Source organism: Varanus komodoensis, unplaced genomic scaffold, assembly GCF_004798865.1.
Source record: "Varanus komodoensis strain SLA01 unplaced genomic scaffold, ASM479886v1 scaffold15, whole genome shotgun sequence".
NCBI classification, from domain to species: domain Eukaryota; kingdom Metazoa; phylum Chordata; class Lepidosauria; order Squamata; family Varanidae; genus Varanus; species Varanus komodoensis.
In genome coordinates, this window is record NW_025335440.1 from 20,010,985 (window position 1) to 20,031,007 (window position 20,023).

At 41.8% G+C, this 20,023-nt stretch overlaps 1 long non-coding RNA gene across 1 annotated transcript in view; it reads left to right on the forward strand.

Moving 5' to 3' along the window:
- Positions 1-20,023, forward strand: part of LOC123020980 — a 55,264-nt gene that overhangs the window by 18,658 nt on the left and 16,583 nt on the right. Inside the window, exon 2 of the long non-coding RNA XR_006414234.1 lies at positions 13,581-13,921. This is a non-coding gene — a long non-coding RNA (uncharacterized LOC123020980). The remainder of the gene's footprint in view (positions 1-13,580; positions 13,922-20,023) is intronic.

Here is a 20,023-nt window from a genome sequence, read left to right on the forward strand (position 1 = left end):
AGAGTACAGTGTAAAGCATTTCTCACAGAATGCGAACACTACCAGGAAAGGTTCTGTAGATAAGACAGTGGAATAAAAGGAAATGAGGAAAATGATCTAGAGTGGGTGTGATGTGATGTTAAATTTTGTTTATCAATATGTATCAAGGCGTAAAAAGACCACAGTGATGCAAAATTGATAGTCATCTCTCTTTGTGAGCACTGGGGGTGCTTGTGAAATCAGCGCTGTCACTAGAGGCACAGGGGGACTCAGAGGCAGGGGACACCTTATCAGTCTGGGGTGATGCACTTCTACACCTTTACCTGGGCAGGGATAGCCTAGCTGAAGATATCTGTGCTCTAGCAGCCTCTTGGCTGGATTGCTGCAATGTCTTTTTTGTGGGGCTGTCTTTGAAAATGGTCTGGAAAATTCAGCTGCTCCAAAACAATGAAAAGGCAGTGAGACTTTTGACAGGGATGGGCCAGCGTGATCATGTTTGGCCAATACTTTACTGTCTGCACTGACTGACAGTCCATCTCCAGACCTGATGCAAAGTGCTGAAAGGCTTGGGGACCGGTCACCTGCAGGATTGTCTCCTGTGTGTGCCTGTCCAGACCCGAAAATCATCCTTAGTGGTCCTCCTGTGGGAGACCCTGCCAAGAGAAGTCTGGTGGGTGGTTACTAAGAAAATTCTGTTCTGGCAGCCCAATTACGGAATGAACTTACCTGGCACCTGCTTTGTCCTCTTTCTGGTGTCAGCCGAAGACCTTAGTTTCCCAGGTATTTTCCCAGGATTTTTACTTTCAGTCTGTTTTAATTCCTATATTGTATTTTAAATATTTCTAGTGCTGTTAGGGTTAGGGGTTTTTTAAACTTCTATTTTATATTTTAACTTAAAAAAATTAAATTTTATATACTCTACTTCATATTTTTCCATTGTTGTGAGCTGCACAGAGAGCTTTGGCTACTGGATGGTATAAAATGCAATAAATAAATAAATGAGATATAGTATAAAAATGGGAAATTGGGATCACTCAGCATTCAAAGTGTTAAAGGAAAACAATAGCAAGTCGTTTTCCTGAGGGCAACTGCTTGCTAGCCTGGGACAAACACACAGAGATTAAGGCATGGATAGCTGGGGACATGGCTATTTAACCTGTGGCACTAGTCTCCCAAACATGCATCTGAATTGGAAGCTTGATGGTTTCTGGCACTAAAGGGAAAAGCTGGGTTAAAAGATTCCAGCATCCTTCCATTGCACACAAAATGAAACACTATTGTACACAACTAGCTCATCATATCATTCATCCTATCGAAACATGCACAGGATTGGACTGTAAATGAACCACCAACTGAGCCACGGCCCTTCCCTCTGTGTTTCTCTCTCAAGCCAAGGTCTTGAGTCAAGGCCTTCCTCCTGAAAAGGGAGGAGCTGTGGCTGGCAATGGCAGGCAGGGGAACTGTTATGAACTCCCCTTCCATCTGCCACATTTCTGCTAGAGAGGACCTTTTCCAGTGCCCCCTTTCAGGGGATTTTATGGGCTATGAACATATGGTATAGCTTTAGCCTTAGATGATTTCTCCGATCCCTTCTGAATCAATCTATGACTTAAAAGTAGCACTGCCAGAACTGTTGGTTACCTCAGCCGCCTACAAGACTTGGCTGGAGAGCCAGGATTTGTCATACTTTCCAGTGTGCCAGCATCATCAAAAGATAGGTGGCTTCATGTAGAGAAAATGCAGCTGGTGTTAGAATAAAAGCTGTCTTGCTTCAAAGGGCAGCACATGAAAAACTGTCTGCCTTTTACTGATCATCTTGCCATGTCACTTCAGAGGCTGGTGATGGGTCTTTCTAGCAACTTTGCCAGTCTACAGAAAGTGTTCCCAGGGATGCCCCCACCCCCAGTTGCTTTCCAGCTTCACATAGTCAATCATAAAAGGACTTATTTTCTGGCAGGAAAGAAAGATTGCCAACTTCTTTACCATAAATATAATCACCTAGAACTTTAAAACGCTTAAAATAGCACAAGCCCTCTTCTCTTTGCTTTTGGGAGGCTCTGTATTTGCTCTGAAAGTTCCATGGTATTTTGGGGCAGGGTTTTCAAGTCGTGTACCCCCCCCCCCCATTTCCGTAGTAAAAGCCTCATGTTATTGCCCATTTGTTAAAATCACATAAATTTCAGTATTAAAGACCTCCTTTGCTTCTCACTGATTTTAATGGCAGGCCCAGCTCTTTTTTTGTTTCAAGAGATCAGACCTGCCATGTGTGTGTGTGTGTGTGTGTGTGGGGGGGATTCCCTGTTTTATACAGCATTGTATGAAAAAGCACACATGCAGATCAGTTCAGACTGGATATGAAATAAAACTGCTCACTAAACCACACACAGCAAATGACTAACCCCGGGTTAGAGAAACACGTTGTGGAATGAAATGAAAGTGCCTTAGGGCACAACCTTATTGCCCCTGCCCTTAACCCACATAAAGACACTGAACATGAACTCAAAGGCTTGCATGCATTCTCTGCCCCAAACAAGGGGCAGGGGCAGTACCCTGGTTTCCGCCAGCATGGCCATTTTCATTAGGGGACCTGGCGAGGGAGGTGGGAAAGCAACCAAAACTTGATGGGCCTTCTCTCCTCCTCAGAGCTGCTGCTTGTTTAGCCTAGGCAAGGGGAAGCATCTTTCTCACCCAGCGCTTGAAGGAATGTGAGAGATTTGTGTTATGCAGAGATTCTCCATTCTGCATCTGTGCATCGTCAAATACTAGTTTTAAATAAGCCCAGCAGGACACTTCCTTGTTGTAGTGCCAGTTTCCACATCCTGCCTCCTCCTCAATCCAGAACAGTACTGCGAGTTTAGCTCACACTGAAATATATACCATGGGAAAATGCCACATGAAAAAAATTGTGGTATAACCAGTCTGAAGAAATCTGGAATATAACAACAGAAATAGTACATGGGGGTCTGTTTGAGAGGGTATAATTGTATGATATGCCAATGATTCAGGAATTACAATGAAGGTAAAAATTCCATATATGTTTGCTGTGAATTGATTTGCCCACAACCAGATTGATAAATGAGCTTGCATACCTTCATTCTTCAAAGAACGTGAACTGATGCAGGCAGAAAACAAGACTTCACCTTTTACTGACACCCACAAGTCCCTCAAATTGCCACTGTGACTGGAGGATTCTAGGTGTAAAGAATGCAGGACACATTTGCTAAAATGTGTTTGAGCTGAAGAGTGGATAGCTCTTGATATATTGCATTTCTACCTGGCTTTTTTTCTCTTGCAAGTAATCCAAGCTGACTTTTTGTCTCTATTGTCTCACATAAAAGGCAGGTTAGTCTGAGAGTCTTTGACTGGCCTAAAGTCACCCACTGAGCTTCAAGGCCGAGCAGGAGCTACAACCCAGGTCTCCTGAGTTCCAGCCACTGTACCAGGCTGGCAGCAGGGTCCAAGGGAAGACAGAGAGAAATTGGGAAGGGAGTGGGGATCAGAGGCTGGCCTGAATACAACACAATCTGCAATGGGGGTGCTTGTATTTTAGAAAACAACATTCTTTCTATACTTCACTTGGACTGTTTCAGCTCAGTATCTGCTTTCTTTGCTGCAATCTTCTTGACCAGATGCAAAGAACAAGAGTCCCTGTACCTCTGGTGCTTGAATAGAAAAGTGAATTTGGCCAGGTGAAACTGAAAATGCAAGGATGAGAAAGCCTGCCTCTTCTGCATTTCTCCATTTTGAATAGCTGTTAGTAGCAAAGAAGTGGGCAACTTTACATGTGGCTTCCTTACCATTCCTATGTTCTTTGTTGCAACTGAGCACAGTGGTTTCTTATCACACATTCCTGTGCCTCTTTCAGCATCCAGAAAATGGCACCAACACCTTGCCCCTTACTAATTTAAACCCCTTAGTCTGAAGATGTATTTTTTATACTATACTGACATCTGCAGGAATGTAAACACATATATAGGTATAGATGGAATCACAGAATTAGAACGGTAGCGTTGAAAGCGGCCAGAGGGGCATCAGGCCCAATCTCCTGCCCAGTGCAGGACTCCAAGTCAAACTATCCCTCTCAAATGGCTTTCCAGCTGCATCTTGAACGTCTCTAGTGTGGGAGAGCCCACAACCTCCCTAGATAATTGGTTCCATTGTTGTACTGCTGTAACGTCAGGAACGTCTTCTTGATATTCAGCCAGAATCTGGCTTCCTGTGACTTAAGCCTGTTATCCCATGTCCTGCACTCTGGGATGACTGAAATGAGAACCTGGCCTTCCTCTTTGTGACAGCTTTTCAAGTTTTTGCAAATGCTATCTTATCTCTGCTCAGTCTTCTCAAGGCTAAGCATGCCCAGTTCTTTCAATCTTTCCTCATAGAGCCTTGCTTCCAGTCCCTGAATCATCCTTATTGCCTGCCTCTGAAACCTTTCCAGCTTGTCTGCATCTTTCTTACACTGTGGTACTCAGAACTGGATGCAATGCTCCAGATGAGGCTCAACCAGTGCTGAGTAAAGGGGAACTAGTACTTCACATGATTTGGAAGTGATACTTCTATTAATGCAGCCTAAAATACAATTTGCCCTTTTGCAGCCACATCAGATTGTTGACTCATATTCAGCTTCAGATCTACAGCAATTCCAAGATCCTTCTCACTCACAGTAAATACAGAAACTAAATTCTTTAACCATAAATATTGCCTTCTAGGTAATGGATGCATTAGCTTGTCTCTGTGAGGCACATTTGATACAGTTTTCCCATGAAGGTGCTATCTATTTTAACAGCTAAACCTTACAGTTAAAGCTGTGCTAATGCTGTATTAGCAGACTTAATTACCTCTTGCTGATGGAATTGTTTTCATGCCAACATGACACAGTAGGCCAAAGGAGCACAGCACTCTCCAGCAGCAGACATTAGTCACTTGGGTCAGGGTTATGGAGGAATTAGATTCACAGGAGAATTGATCTAAAACTTGCATTCAAAGAGGGTGGTGTGTTCCTTCCCTCCCCCCCTCCCCTCCCCCCATCTGTCTGTCTGTCCGTCCATCCATCCTTCTTTCCTTCCTTCCTTCTTTCCTTCCTTCCTTCCTTCCTTGGTTAGTTGCATGAGAAAAGAAAGAACTGTATTGGATGGCATGAATCTCAAATACTAATGGCTGCTAAAGTTCTTGCTAATTTAAAAATAACTATATAAAGCCAAAGGTATTTAGCCAAGATAGAGGGTTCGATTCAAGATCTACCAACTGTAAGAAGGTGACCTCTCATGAAAGGAAGGTTTATCCTTGTGGAAGGATCCTCCCCGCCCCCCCCACACACACACCTGGTTGGGGAGGGTTTCCTCTGCCATCCTCTCTCCTCTTTCTCACACCACTACTCACTCCATTAGACATGATTTTCTGCAGCATTTTCTTGAGGTGTTGCCGTGGGAAGGAGAAGGCAGTACTCCACTTCTACCAGTGCAGCTGATGCAGCATAAATCCAGATCTAAGCCATTGTCTACTATACTGACAGTTCATAAAGTCTGTAATAAAGATCACATGAAGGAAAAAGGGAGTTCAATAGTTCTAAGAAAGCTTTCTTTTACAATGCATTTTCATTTGTGTGTAGATTATCACATGTCTAGAAAAACCTTAAACAGTGCATAAATCTGACTGTTAGAACATTAAAGGCACAATCCAATGTCCTTTGCTGAAAATGCACCTTAGTCTCACAACCTGGAGACACAGGTGCATCCAATGACCTGAGGGGAAGAGACAAGGTGCCTCTCACTGTGAATTTCAACTAGATGGCCATTTTTGGCTGTGTAGATGAAGCAGCAGGGAGGGGGAAGGAAGGAGGCTGGGATGCCAAGAAAACAGCATAAGCTGTCAGCCGCAGCTTCCTCCCTGTCTTACATCTTGGTGCACCCCCTCTCTCCCTCTTTGAGGCTCACTTGCTTCCTCAGAGAGGTGGCCAGTATGGTTCTTCCCATGCTGGCTGTGAGGAGGGCAGGCAGGGGGTCAGCTTCTGGCATTGCAGCTCCACACAACCCTACGTATGTCCTCACAACAACACTGGGAAGCAATAGGGCTGTTCCTGAAGGTCACAATCGGATGCACATCTAGACAAAAATGCTTACAGCTCCCAGCATTCCCGGACTGGCCATGGTGTCTGGGGAATGCTGGAAGTTACAGACTCATTTCTGTCTAAACATGCGTAGGAGTGTACCCTAAAATAAGCTGCTCTTACAAGAAGGAATGGTGTTGAGAGGTCTGTGTCCTGCGGCTGCTGCCAATCTGCATGAGTAAGTAATAGAGAGAGCCAGGTCTTACCGCCTGCCATAATGCTATAAAGGGTATTATATGTATCCTCACTCCTGCTTCACCCAAAACCTTTGAATAGCCAGAAAATCAGAGAGATGGAAATGATATGACATCAGGTTGGAATGACATGGGGTTATGAGAGAGAGAGACAGAGAGAGTTCAGGTCCATGCAGAAACCTGTAAATGACAACCAATCTCATATAGTTCTTCAGTGCTCACCTGCCACAAGCTCTTATGTTATATCTAGTTTTATAACACAGCGGAAACCTGTGAGAAAAGCTGGCTGCACTCCAGCCATTTCTGGACTGAACTACAGGTATTGCCAACTAAAAATCAGAATACAACGTTTGAGAAACCAAGCACAGCCAAACTTCAGACAAGTAGAATGGGAGAAATCTACCGGATCCTACCCAGGAAATATAACCCAGTGTAAAGACAGTCCAAGCTATTTTGGTGGCTGAGATAGAAACATGGTGGTAAAATAAATAAAAGAGTGCATGTTTAAACAGAAAAAGTCTTACAACTCCCAGCATCCCCTGCTGGGAATTGTAGAACTTTCTTTTGTCTAAACATCATAGGATTGAGCTTCAAATAAATAAATAAAATAGTCAACAATTTTCAGGCCTTTAATGCAATGCGAAAATATACCGACTGCCATGAACTCTACTGGTAGGCCTTGATATATTGTGCTTGGGGTCTTACTGGTAATGGATGCACTCAGAGGAAATCCCAGTAATGACTTCTTTGTTTGTTACAACTTTCAGGATACAAATCCTTCCAAGACATTTCAAGTAACATAAAGTTGCAGTAATACAATCACAATAAACAATTCTACATATTCACATAAGAATTCATACAGGTATGTTCCATAGAGCAATTATTGCTAGATGACCCTGTGGGCCAAGGAAGAAGAGAAAGCCCTCTGGATCAGACAGATGGCAAGGTTGTCTCTGCCTCCCTCCCTCTTCTTCTTGAATCCTTCGCACAAGGTAGTTGGAAATAATGGTCCTGTAGACAGAGGGGAAAGTCTAGTTGGAACATGTGCCTGATATGGCCTTCATTCGCCTTCCTCCCAGCTAAACTATTGGGGTGTGGGGTGAGTGTAAGCAGCAGAAAGTTTTCTGCTCTCTTGGAGAAAGTTGTCTGATTATCCATAATACTTGCTGTGGTACCTTAGGAAATGCTCTCTGGGTCTCTGTAACTAAGTAACAGTTGAATAATTTGGTTGCGAAAAAGTAATGCCTGACTCATGAAATTACTGAACTTTTGGGATAACTGATCTTTAGATTCTGGGAGCCTTTTCTGTGGCAAAATCTGTAACAATTAACTGTTTTCAGGAAAGCAACACAGCAATGTCCTTAATGTCTAACCTCAAAGCTATTTTTAGCCTTGCATGGTCTTCCACTTAGACTTGTCGTTCAAAGATTCCAGAATCCAGGATATCATACCACTTCCAGCTATTGTGGGCATTTTTAATGCTGTTAATGTCACTGAAGTAGTTGTGCACAGGAACTCAAATGACTTCTTTGTTAAGGTTTATTCAAAAATAAGAAGTAAAACCAAACTGCAGGACAGTGTGTAAAAGACCCTTTTTTTGGGTCCTGAATATGTATGCATACTAAAATTGTCCAGTCACATCATGTACAACAATAGAGTAAATGAAGAAAAAGTAGCAATGCCTCCATAAAGAACTGTAAAACTAATTCCTAACCTAGAAAGTTCTTGATTGTTAATAAATGCACTGTGAAAACAAGCTACAGGTAAGTAGCACACAGAATACAGGAAAAAAATTGATCGCAAGAGGTGAGAAGATGGTTGTGTTTCTATAAAACATTCACATCAAGTTAGGTGAGCATCTGTAAATCATCTGGCGATTTGCTTCCAGCTTTAAATATAAACAAACAAGTTAGTTTTGCCCAGTTGGGCTTATTTTACCAATGCCTGATTAATCCACACATTCTTTTTATGTAATAAATTTCTTGTGCAGTGATGCTACCATTTCACTTTCATGTGGTGAAGACATTTGTGTGTGTGTTTGCATGTGTGTGTGTGTATGGGACGGGGGGGGGGGATCAAAACAGCACTGCTAGTTTTCAAGTGTTTCCTCTAACTTTTCTTCTAGAAGGTAATGTTGCACATAAATCTCCCTACTACTAGAAAACATAATTCCAAATGAACGTTTCAGAACTTATCATGTAAAAATCCCCAGCACAAAAATCCCTAGAGTTGATTATTAAAAAGGAATTTGAGTTTTATGCTCAGCTAGATTAATTTTATGCTCAGTTGAGGAATAGTTAATTTATTTTATTTAGGATTTGAAGTAATGTTGTAAGCCGTCCAGAGATGACTGTGACGGACGGCCTACAAATTTTCTAAATAAATAAATAAATAAATAAATATTTGGAATTAAGAAAAGTTAAGTAATAAGGGAGGAGTGTATCTACTTGAGGCTTTTGTTGTGCAATCACCTCCTCATTTACAGAATTTTACTGGAGTCTCAGTGTCTTCCATTTGTAACCATTCCATGTTTTCCCACCATTCCGTTCCTCTATTCCTTTCTACAGAAACTCTGTTAAGAGGGAAAAGATAGATTAGCTGTGCAATGTCTTTTGTTTGCTAGCACTAGGAACCATCCGTCTGGAAATGCCTTTTCATTCTGGGAGGCTCAAAATATTGAAAGTTAGGGCACTTCTGCAGAGAGCTGTCTTCTGAGTACAAATGCACTTATTCAACATATCTGACCCCTGTGAACTGCAAGCATTCTGGACCACCCCTGTCCTTTCCTATTGGCATCCCTGTGGTGTCAGTTTTTCCAGCACTATAGCATACTTGAATTTCTCAAAATCTCCCAATTTTCTAATGGGTGGTAAAGCACAGAACTGGGAGCAGAAAATATCCCACTACGGAATATTTCCTAATAATTCGTAGTGCTACTATTTATTTATTTAGAGTTGGCTCCCAATTTACACTGGTCAACAGTGCTGACTTCCATGCTCCTCTTTCACACAGCTTCCCCTCCAGTCCCCTGAAAATGCTACACAGAATAGTAATACCTCTCTCCCAGAAAGATCCCCTGAAATCAGCTGGAAGGAACTTACATAAGTGGAGCTCTACCTTTGGCAGAGGGAGATTCTGGATCCAAAACTTAATGGATTTTTCAAACACATTTCTGGCAAAATTATTATCTCAAGGTGAATGGGTTTAATTCACGAGCATATTAATTGATGCAGAAAGCATAGATATTTTTGCAGTTCCCCAAAATCCAGGTATATCAGCACAGTCAAACCTTACCGGGAAAAGAATCCCTACTCTTCCCCCCAAAATTAGCGGAGAAAGTCTCATTTAGAGTTGGCCCTCTTTACTGGTTCTTCTGCAGTCATCATAGTACACCTGTGTTTAACAAATATGTTGGCATCAATGTTGTTCAGTTTAGACCCTTCAAAGCCACTCAGCTGCCTTTTGGTAATATGAAAGTGGGGTAGATGGCAGTTCCCTCTAGGGGACACATACTTTTAACTTCACTCCCCAAACTCAGAAACTCAGTCACTTCAATCACCTTTATCTTTTGCATCTATGCAAGATTTGTTCACAACTCTGGGAAGTTCTGAAGAAATCCTGATTCTCTTCTGAAGCATGAAGCCTCACTCCACCCATAATGTTCTACTTTCTCTGAATGTTCTACATGGAAAAATGCCACTTACATTAGCTAGAGAATTTCAGGATTTTGTATTGAGTCTGTTGTTGATTCCCCTTTCTCTTTGCACAGAAGCACAATTTACGTCTTTAGATCATTTGGCCCATTTTCCTAAATTTACTCAGTTGAGTAAAGACATCAGGATTTGGCCAACTTTGGCTTATTATAATTTGATGTGTTTATGGGCTGTATCCCTCTATTGTCTAATCTGATATGGATCCTGACTGGGTAAAAGGCCTAGTCCTATAGTTCTGTTAAAAGCAAACAAACCAGCTGCCATATACTGTATAGACCTCTGTAATCTCTACTAAATAAGACACCATTCCTCAACTCTATGATCTTCAGAGTTCTGGACTACAATTTCCAGCTGACATGCTAGGAGTTTGAGTCTAGTCCTTCCAGAGAGCACTCTGTTGGAGGAGACTGCCCTATGCAGTATAGGTTCCAAAACCCTTTAACAGTAGAGATATACTGCTTATATACTCACTTAAACACCAACAATAAAATAATAAATTAATAAAAATAATGAAGTAAAAAACTCTCACAATCTAAGATGCCAGCTGAGACCTGCAAGGTTCCTTTCAGAGGTAGCATTTTGGATGGGCCAGCGGCTGCTCTAGAAATCCCCATCAGTCAGCCTCTCACTGCAGCAAATGCCATAGTGGGAGAGAGGGTGGCAGGACTTTCCAGGGCTGAAAGAAGGAGCAGCAAGAGGGGGCCTTCCTCCTGGAGGTAGGGGTCAAGCTTCTGAGAGGCTGGCCAGACCTGATGGGCAGGACAAATTGGTAAGACAAATTATACTGATTTTCTGATTAATATAATTTTCAGGCTTTTTAGTGATAAAACGTTGAAAAAGAAAACTGACTTAATTTTTCAGTTTCTCTCATGGTTGTATATTATGAAAAGAGAAAATGTTTTCATTGTAAAAGCAAACTCTGTATGAAGGCAGTCTGTGTCTGGATTGTTGAAAGAGTTCAAAAGCAATGATAGGTTAAAAGTGGAAAGTAAATTTGTGCATCTGTTGCATAGCTTTTCCAGGAATGAGCTTTGCAAAAGCAGCCAGTCATTACTGTTTGTTGAAGACACATGTGGACTCAGGTCTGGTCCCTCGTGGATGTAAAGGCAGACAAGACTCTCAAAAATCTGCTTCTGTATCACAATAAATGAAAGCATCTTCAACACGAACTTAATGTTCAGGAAGGGTGTCAGAAAGAAACCTATGTTGGACCCTTGTGTTCATCAACAACTCAGCCCAGATATACTGGTACCACACAAAGCAAGTAATTTATCTGGTCCACTAAATCCAAAGACCATGTGTTGTTTGCAGTGACTATGCCAAAGAAGGTTTTTCAATATTCTTCTGAAATTTTAATTTATGAGGTAAAGAGCAATAATTTCTCAAAGTTTTCCTTATTTTCACATTTTAAAAACAAATACATTATGCTTAATTGGAACAATGCTCACAGTTAATTTGTGATTGATATGGGGGGTAAATTATGTATGGAGGACGAGAGAGAGTATGCAAATCAATAACATTCCTGAAAATGTATTCCTGGGAAACTTGGCTCCACTTACACATTCAGAAGAAAGGAGAAGAAAGCTGCCATCTGCAAGGCATTGAGATGAGAAGAGGGAAATGGAGACAGACAATGTGGGGTGACATTTTGTTGCAAGTCCCACTTATGTTGCCTGATTCTGATTATTCTCTGTTGCAATTTTGCCAAAGAAAATTGAATTCAAACCAATTTTACACATATGCCAGACTGAAACCAATATGAAAACCTTGTCATATCGTACTTAAATCACATTGATTTTGATGGAACCTAAATTTGACCACTTTGATCTGGACTCAATTGCCTTTGTTCCTGAAAACCACGAAATATTTCTGTGGCTGAATAATATTTTTATTGACTATTTTGCAACATTTGGAATGCATAATAATACAAAATAGCCAATGATAAGATTTGTTAAATAAACATAAATGTTGGGTTCATGCTAACCTAAGTCTTATTGGCTTCAGCAGGTTCATATTTGAACTACTGCTCAGTTAAAAGTCCTTATATGAAATAAAATGTTTGGAATACAGTTTAATGTAATGTTTTATTTTATTTTTTGTTTGAATTACTGGAACATATGCATTTACTGATGGTTTTAGTTGAACTCAGCAAACCCTGGGATGCACCAATGCTTCCAGGCTTCATTTGGCTTCATTGCTGTAGTGGGCACTACTGATGCCCAGGGGAAGGATAAACAGGACTGTGGTTTAGGCAGACACCACTAGGATAGAGCTAGATTCTAGGTGTTGTTGCTTTGGCTTACCTTGCCTCTTTCTTCTGTTCATTATTTAAACAATTTCTAACCAGCCATTCCACTCAGAAGTCATGAAGGCAGCTCACACTGATAAACTGATAAAGCAAGAAAAGTAAGCAGCTAAAAGGGGCAAGCATAAATAACAAAGGGGAAACCATCCATCAAAATGTCTGGAAGAACAAAAAGAATGTCTCATAGGTGAGATGACTATTTTTGGGAAGAGAACTCAGAGCACTGGACTTACTGAAACGTTTTCAAACATTGTCATGGTATTCAAGCAGGCCAAACCATAAAGAATCTCCGGTTAGGCACTTAAGTATCTGTAAAAGTCTATTCTTATGGATGACTAAAGCAGTGTGTTGGTTTGGATCAAGTCCACAGGAGCAACTAAGATGCTAGTGCTTCAAACATATACAATTTCATTTCCTCCCAGTTCTGATATCCATGGACTGGCCAGAATATCCTCAGTCAAGATGCCTAGCGGTTACATTATTTAACCACAGGAGTTAACCTTCTTACCAAATATACAAATGCTAAGATAGAATCTAGATCAGATGACAGACTTCTTGTGACTGGTGCTCACATTATTTTTCAATAGCTAAAAGCACATTGCTGGGAGGACTGGAATTGTACTGCTGGGATGGGGAGGTTTTCTTGATCTGGATTGCTTGCCCCAGTCTGCTATTTGTTCTGCAAGTAGAATCACTCACAGACCAACATACTGTATTTGTAAAGCTCTCCACAGTGTGAAACAGCAGCTGCAAGAGGGTATTTCTATTGAGAAAAGGCACATGAAAAAGAACAAACCTTTCCAAGTGCTTTGGTCCCAATTCAAATCTCCCCTTTAGCCTTCAGCTTTTTTAAAAAGTGGAAGATCCAGTACCTGCATCTTTAGGAGCACAGGAAACTGACTTATACTGAGGTAGCCCATTGAGTCCATCTAGCCCAGCACTGTCCACATGGCCTGGAAGCAGCTCTCCAGGGTTTTGGGCAGGATGTGTTCTTAGCTGAATCAGAAAATGCAGAAAATTGAACCTGGCACTTTCTGCATGTACCTTCTTCTACTGGGCTGCAGCCCCTTCCTAAGAGCAGCCCCATAGTCATAATGGTCAGCAGGGACATTTTGATTCCCAGCACATCATGGGTGCAAATAGAAAAAGGCAGTCAGGTCAGGGTATTCTCTGTACTCCAGGTACAAAGTCAATATGGATTTGATTATATGGGAAGACTTTTGAATTATGTCGGATGAGGGAGGGGGACTGCAGAATTAAGTACCTCTCCTCCATTTTTTCAGGAGCCCACAGTCATCTCAGCTGGAAATCCAATGTGAAACACTGATTGGATGGCCACACGTTAGCAAAAGGAAACAGAAAAGGAAGTAAAAGGTGGGGTGCCTGTGCTGCATGTCGAAGACCTCAGGTTCAATCTCAGGCAACTCCAGACAGAGCTGGGAAAGTTCACCACCTGAGCACCCAGAGAACTGCTGCTGTAAGCATAGATAATACCAAGGTAGACAGTCAAACAGTTTCATTTGGTATGAGGCAGCTTCCCATGATTCTACTATATCCTCGGACACTACGAATTTCATCGTAATTAAAAACTAACACCCATAACTTTATGTATTTCATTGTTCAGGTAAGTCTAGTGTTTACAAGGGGTTATGTTGGCATGGCACCCTTCTGTTTTGCGATAGAGCTTTCTGTTAAGGCCTTCTATCCCAGCATCTGCCATTTCTAAGGACTAGAGTACACATCCTCATACACATACATTTAGGCCTAAATTTTGCTTGTGAGCCTCAAACCAGCTTTTCCTATTCTTCCTACTCCTCCAACATGGCTACTGATTAAAGCACCCCTCCTTGTTAAGAATCCCCTACCTGCCCCCAGGCTGTGTTTCTCCCTTCAAAGGAGTGGCTGATTTCAGAAATGCTTCCTTTATTTATTTATTTGATAAGGAAATGTCTGGAGTGTTTTGTTTTTAAATCTTTTATGTGGTCTCAGGGGGCTCAGTAATGGAAGAACTGGCAGGAGACAGTGCCCACTAATCGCCCTGTCGATCCCACACCACCTCTTTTTGAGAGACTTTTCTGACAGGAGACTCAGGCCTTTGGGATGGAAGCACAGTAGTGCTGATAAATATTTATCATGCCTGCCACTGTCAATCGAGATACCTTTTAAACAGAGGGCACGTAAGTTAAATAAAACTAGGAGACAGCATGGATATAAAAACTGCAGGCAGCAAATACTCTCCTCCTGCTCAGTTTTCATGTTTATATCTACATAGACACATACAGAGTGTGTAGGAGAGTGAGAGAGAGAGAGATTAACTATATAATTTTAGGTGTTTATGCATTGCATTCACAAGTGTAATGTGAATGGGCTAAAACCAGCCTCTTGTTCCTAAGCAGACCTTTTCCATCTCATTATCTGAGCATCGTTGTTTTCAGACTTTGTATTACAGTGTTTTGCATGCAGCTCAGTTCCTTCCCCACCTTCTTGTCAATATTTCCATCAACTGAGACTGCACCTGATGAGGAGCCAATCTATTACTAGCTTCCTTCCCGCTTTACTCCCCCAGCATCCCTTTCCCGAGACCAAACTTCACTCTCACACGTCAGACTGCAGCAGATGTTCACACTAGTTTTATTTTGATAGAGCATATGACAACATTCTGGCTTAGATCAAAGTCTTGGACCAAGGCTTAAGAAAAATATAATTCTGTTAGTCATGCATTTTTGTTTTGGAAGGCTCAAGGCCAGATCTTGTTCTATGCACTGCACAGAACTTCTGAAAGTGCTACAGAGTCTGAAGATACTGCCAGGGCATGGCTACACAATGCATATAAAAATGGCTTATCCATCAGGGCTCCCCCCAGAAGGCTTCCCTAAGAAGGGTGCCCAATCTAGGATGTGCACCTGGATGTGGTGAGGAGGGCTGAGACTGTCAGAGAGGCCAAGAGCAATGCCCCTAGGAGACAGACTCTCCTAATAGCATGGTCTCCAAGCAAGATCACCCAAGGAGGAATGGTCAAAACTGAGACATTAGACTAAGATGCATCTACCTGTTGCAGGAGTAATGATCACATTAACAAAAAAGATTGGATATCTCTTAACAGTGATGACAGCAGAGAAATTCCTGAAGGCAGCTACAGGGCAGCAGCTGTCACTGAAGGCAACACTGGTGGAAGATCTTCCAACAATGGTAGTGGCACTCAAGCTAACTCTGGTTAGTACTGCTCAGAAGAAGGCAATGGTAAACCCTTTCTGAATAGTTCTTACCAGTTTTTACCTTGAAAACCCTATAATGAAACAATCTAAATTAATCAAGAGATAGTGCCAAAAGATGAGACCCCCCCAGGTTGGAAGGCACTTAACTACAGGGTAAGAGCAAAGGACAAGTGTGAATAGCGTTGTTGCTAATGATGCAACTAGATCAAAGCTAAAGGAAGTCTAGTGGCTGACATCCACAGAGGTGAAAGAAAAGTCCAGAACTACTCAATATATAAAATTGGAACATAATATGCAAGAAGTATGAATCAAGGCAAAATGGAAACTATAATGCAGGAAATGGAATGGCTAAACGTCACAGCACTTGGTGTGAGCGAACTAAAGTGGAATGGAATATGGATCACAGCAAAGCCTTTGACTGTATGGATCAGAAGAACCTAAAGTTCTAAAAGAAATGGGTGTACCTCAACACTTTATTCTCCCGCTGCATAATTTGTATTGTGGACAAGAAGCTACTGTTAGGACAGAATATAGAGAAAAAGGAAATTCTTTACTCACTGGTGAATTTCTGTTCTCCGTGAGTGAAGAAGCATAGCTAGTTTTGGGGAGGATATCTAAATTAATGGGGCTGGGAAGGCAGACTCCACCAAACTTCCTAAGGATATGGAGCCTTCCCAGCAGTCTCCAGCTGATACTTTCAATGTGTCAGTTTTGAGAAGATAGTGGTCTCACTGCTGCAGTGCTGCCAGGTAACATTTGAAAGCTGGGCGACCCATTCAGAAGGGGAAAACCTTACTTACGTACCAATTGCCTTGAAGGAGGCTTGTCCCAAGAGAAGGGTCTAGCTGGCTTCCCTCACCTGTGGAGAGGAGAAATTCACTAATGAGCAAAGGATTTCTGTTTCTTTCATGAGTGCAGGGGACCAGCTAACTTTGGGGAGGCAAAAAAGTAGTGCCTCTCCAGGTGGGCCAATAGGAACTTTTAACTGGCCTCCTGCTAAGGCTAAAGCAGATTCATGCACAAATCACACCTGCCAAAAGCACCCTCTGCAGAAACCAGGAAGTCTGTCTTCTGCCTGGTGAATGTATGGAGTGAGGACTGATGGTTGTTCTGCAGATCTTATCTAATAAGCCCTCGCCAAAAAGGATGCTGAGGAAGCCATGCACCTGAATGAATGTGTCAGGCTACCCTTGGATATTGGAAAGCAACTGGAGGTGTAAACCAGGGCAGTACATTTATGCAGCCACCTGGCCAAGGAGGCAATGAATACCTTCCCCCCCAGAATCCTCTTCAGTCAGGGAGTCAGCTCATCATGGGGATACAACCTCCTCCTCCTTCATATATAACTTCTAAGGCCTTGTGATGGTTTTTCAAAACATTTGGCTTGCTCTACTCTAACTGCCAAATTATTCTTCTGATAAACTCTGCTCTGCCATCCTATTTGCTTGCACTGCTAACCTGATCTGAACCATCTATTTAACAACTTATCCTGCCACCCGAAGACTTCTGTCACTTTGGGGGATTTAGCACATCCAGGCCTAAGCACACATTGGCTGTCATGTGATAACTGCATTCTCCCTGCAATTTACAACTCCAAGTTTAGAGGAACCCAAAGGTATCTGCCACAACATATGCTAGAAACTTAACACATATTAAAATATAAACAAGTAAATAAGGGGAATCCTTCCAACTGCAAATAAGGCAGGGCAGATTTTACCATGAAACACTGCAACTTCAATGCAATGAAAATAATCAAAGAAGCTACTTCAGAGAGGCTGCCTCCTTTCCCCTATCTATGTTATATTAAACAATGAGCTCTGTTCCAAAATAGAACTTACTGATTTGGCTGTGAAAATATCTAAGGCTGACAGTGAAGTATGCATATGTACCTTATTTTTCCATGTGGTTGCATGTATGCCGGAGAACCATATTTTGGATGGATTCCACATTGCATGCAGTGTCATGCTATGACTATTGTGCTACTCTCTTGTCAGTTCAGGCTGTAACTGCATAGTAGCAAATTTTTAGCACTGCTGCAAGTGTACCACCAGGGGGAAACCTGATCAAACGCTCTTCAGGCCATTCTGCACAAGATGCCCATGTACATTAAAAATACCAAATCACACCACTATATCCTGCTGGAATGTGCCTTGTCCAACATTCAGTAAAGAATAAGGCTCTCAGAATGGAAAATAATGTCTTGTCTCATCTTTTATGAGGGGAAAAATCATACTACTTTGCAAGCATTTTTTTTTCTAGAGGCCACACACATTCCCAGTGGGTGTCTGTTTGCTGTATTTCTATCAGCTTAGAGAATAGCCTGTAACCTCTGAGCCTGCCTGTCTGGTTATAAATTCCAGTCTGTTCCTCCAAGCTGAATATAGAGAGCAGCTGGCCAAAGCTAAATGAATAACACTGTCTCACAAAACAATGGGGCCAGGCCCAACATGTTGCACAGGCATCTATTTCGAGTTCAGATATTTAAAGACCAAGGCAGCGTGACAGTCACGTTTGCAGGGCCAAGCAGTTACAGTTAGAAGGCAGGCTGGGCCTCAAACACAAACAGATTAACACCTTCAGCCTTGTAAGCATCAACGCAGTAACAGAGTTTGCATGCATCTCTGCAAAGAATAGTCTATGAAAGATTTGGCAGGCACTTCATTTCATTTCACAGCATCCATTGTACAGAGATGTGTGTGTGAGTGTGTGTGCGGGCGGGGGCGGGGGTTGGTCAAGAAGCTTTTCTGTTGTCTGCCTGCCTGCTTCTCTCTCTCTCTCTCTCTCTGTTTGGGTGACAAAAAGGCAATCTTGAAAATATGACTTCCCTTAAATTTATTCCTCTGTTTACACATATATTCCACTTTTGCTCCAAGAAATGTAGTACAATATGCACAGTTTCCTTCCTATTTCACGCTCAGGTCAGTTTACTGAAGAGACAATGACCAGTGCCCAAGGCCACTCAGCAAGTCTGACTGCTGAGTTAGAATATGAACCTGGCCCTCTTTGGTCCAAGTCCAGCACTTTTACCCATCAGTGCATCACACTGGCTATGAAATACTCAGAAACCAAAGGAAAATAGCCAAGCAGTTTATTAAATTTAAATTGTATGGGTTTCGTCAAGCAAATGTCAAAACTTAGCTACTGATTTTTTAATATGACATGATTATGTTGGATTCTTCAAATTATACAGGAGGCATCCTTTCCATTACATGCAGCAGGAACCACTTTTCCTTCAAAAGATGGCCTCTTCCTAGGAACCCTCTTTTCCTTCTCCTTCCTTGGTAAATGCTGTGCAAACGATCATCCCCAAAATAAAGACGCTTTTAAAGGACAAACTTGTGTAGAGAAACAAGGGGAGGAAGTCATCTGACTGCATCCTGCTAACTCAGAGCCAGATTATCCAATCATTTTCAGTAGGAGATCCACACTAACGATTTTTACTGGCATTATAATGGCTTGGATATAATGCATATCCCAAATCATGTGCTGCACACTAATTCTGCTATTATATATAAGATTTCTTCAGACCAGTTATATCACAATGTTTATATGTTGTGTTTTTCCCTAGTACATTTCAGTGTGCTAAACCTGCAGTACTGTTTTGCGGGGAGTGGCTTCAGTGGGGTGATGGGCTGGCGGGGGAAAGGCACTGCAAGTAGAAACTGTTCTATTTATTTTTAACAGAAACACAGGAGGGGATGTGGATGTGTGACTAACACAAACCTTTCTCATTGTTTCACGTGCTGCATGAGGAACAACTAGCTGAAAATGCCCCACTCTATATGTCTATTCATAAGTAAAACAAAGTGCCTTCCATGAAAGTCAGCACAGGAGAGAGGGGATTTGCTTTGGGTTTTGGGAAGGAGCTGTGGATTCTCCATCCTTTGCACCATTGTATGGGCACACAATAGATTTAAAAAACTTCAAACTAATGAAACTTAAAGGGACATTTCCCTTCATACTTCACTTTTTACACCCTACTTCTCTTGCAATTGAATTTGTGTGTAACACAAGATCAACATTTGCAACACAGTGGAAACTGTGCTCTATTCATCAGCATGTGTACCAATCATGCAAAATGTGTTTTGAACAAATGGTGCAACAGTGCTCCCAAGTAAAAAGCAGCTCTAGTATAGATCCCCCCCATGGAATACCAAAAAGCACTGCTAGAAAAAATAATTTTGTGTTTCTGGCTATCCCTGTGCATAGTCTCCATGCTACTGGAAGTACAGGCATGATAATTGCTTGGAAGGTTGTTGCCAAGAGAAAAGATCCTGTAAATTGGCATTCAGGCAACAACATTATTTTGTGCATACTGAACTTCAGCTGACATAGAGCATAGGCATGGATGGGATACAAATTCCCATCTTGTCTCCTCCAAATGCTTTGCTCTGCTTTCAACAAAATATTACTCAGGTGTCATGTTCACATATGATGTTTTCTGTATATTTATTTAGAAAGCTTCTATGCAGCTCCATTCACTGAAGCCTCGGGGTGGCTCACAATAATAA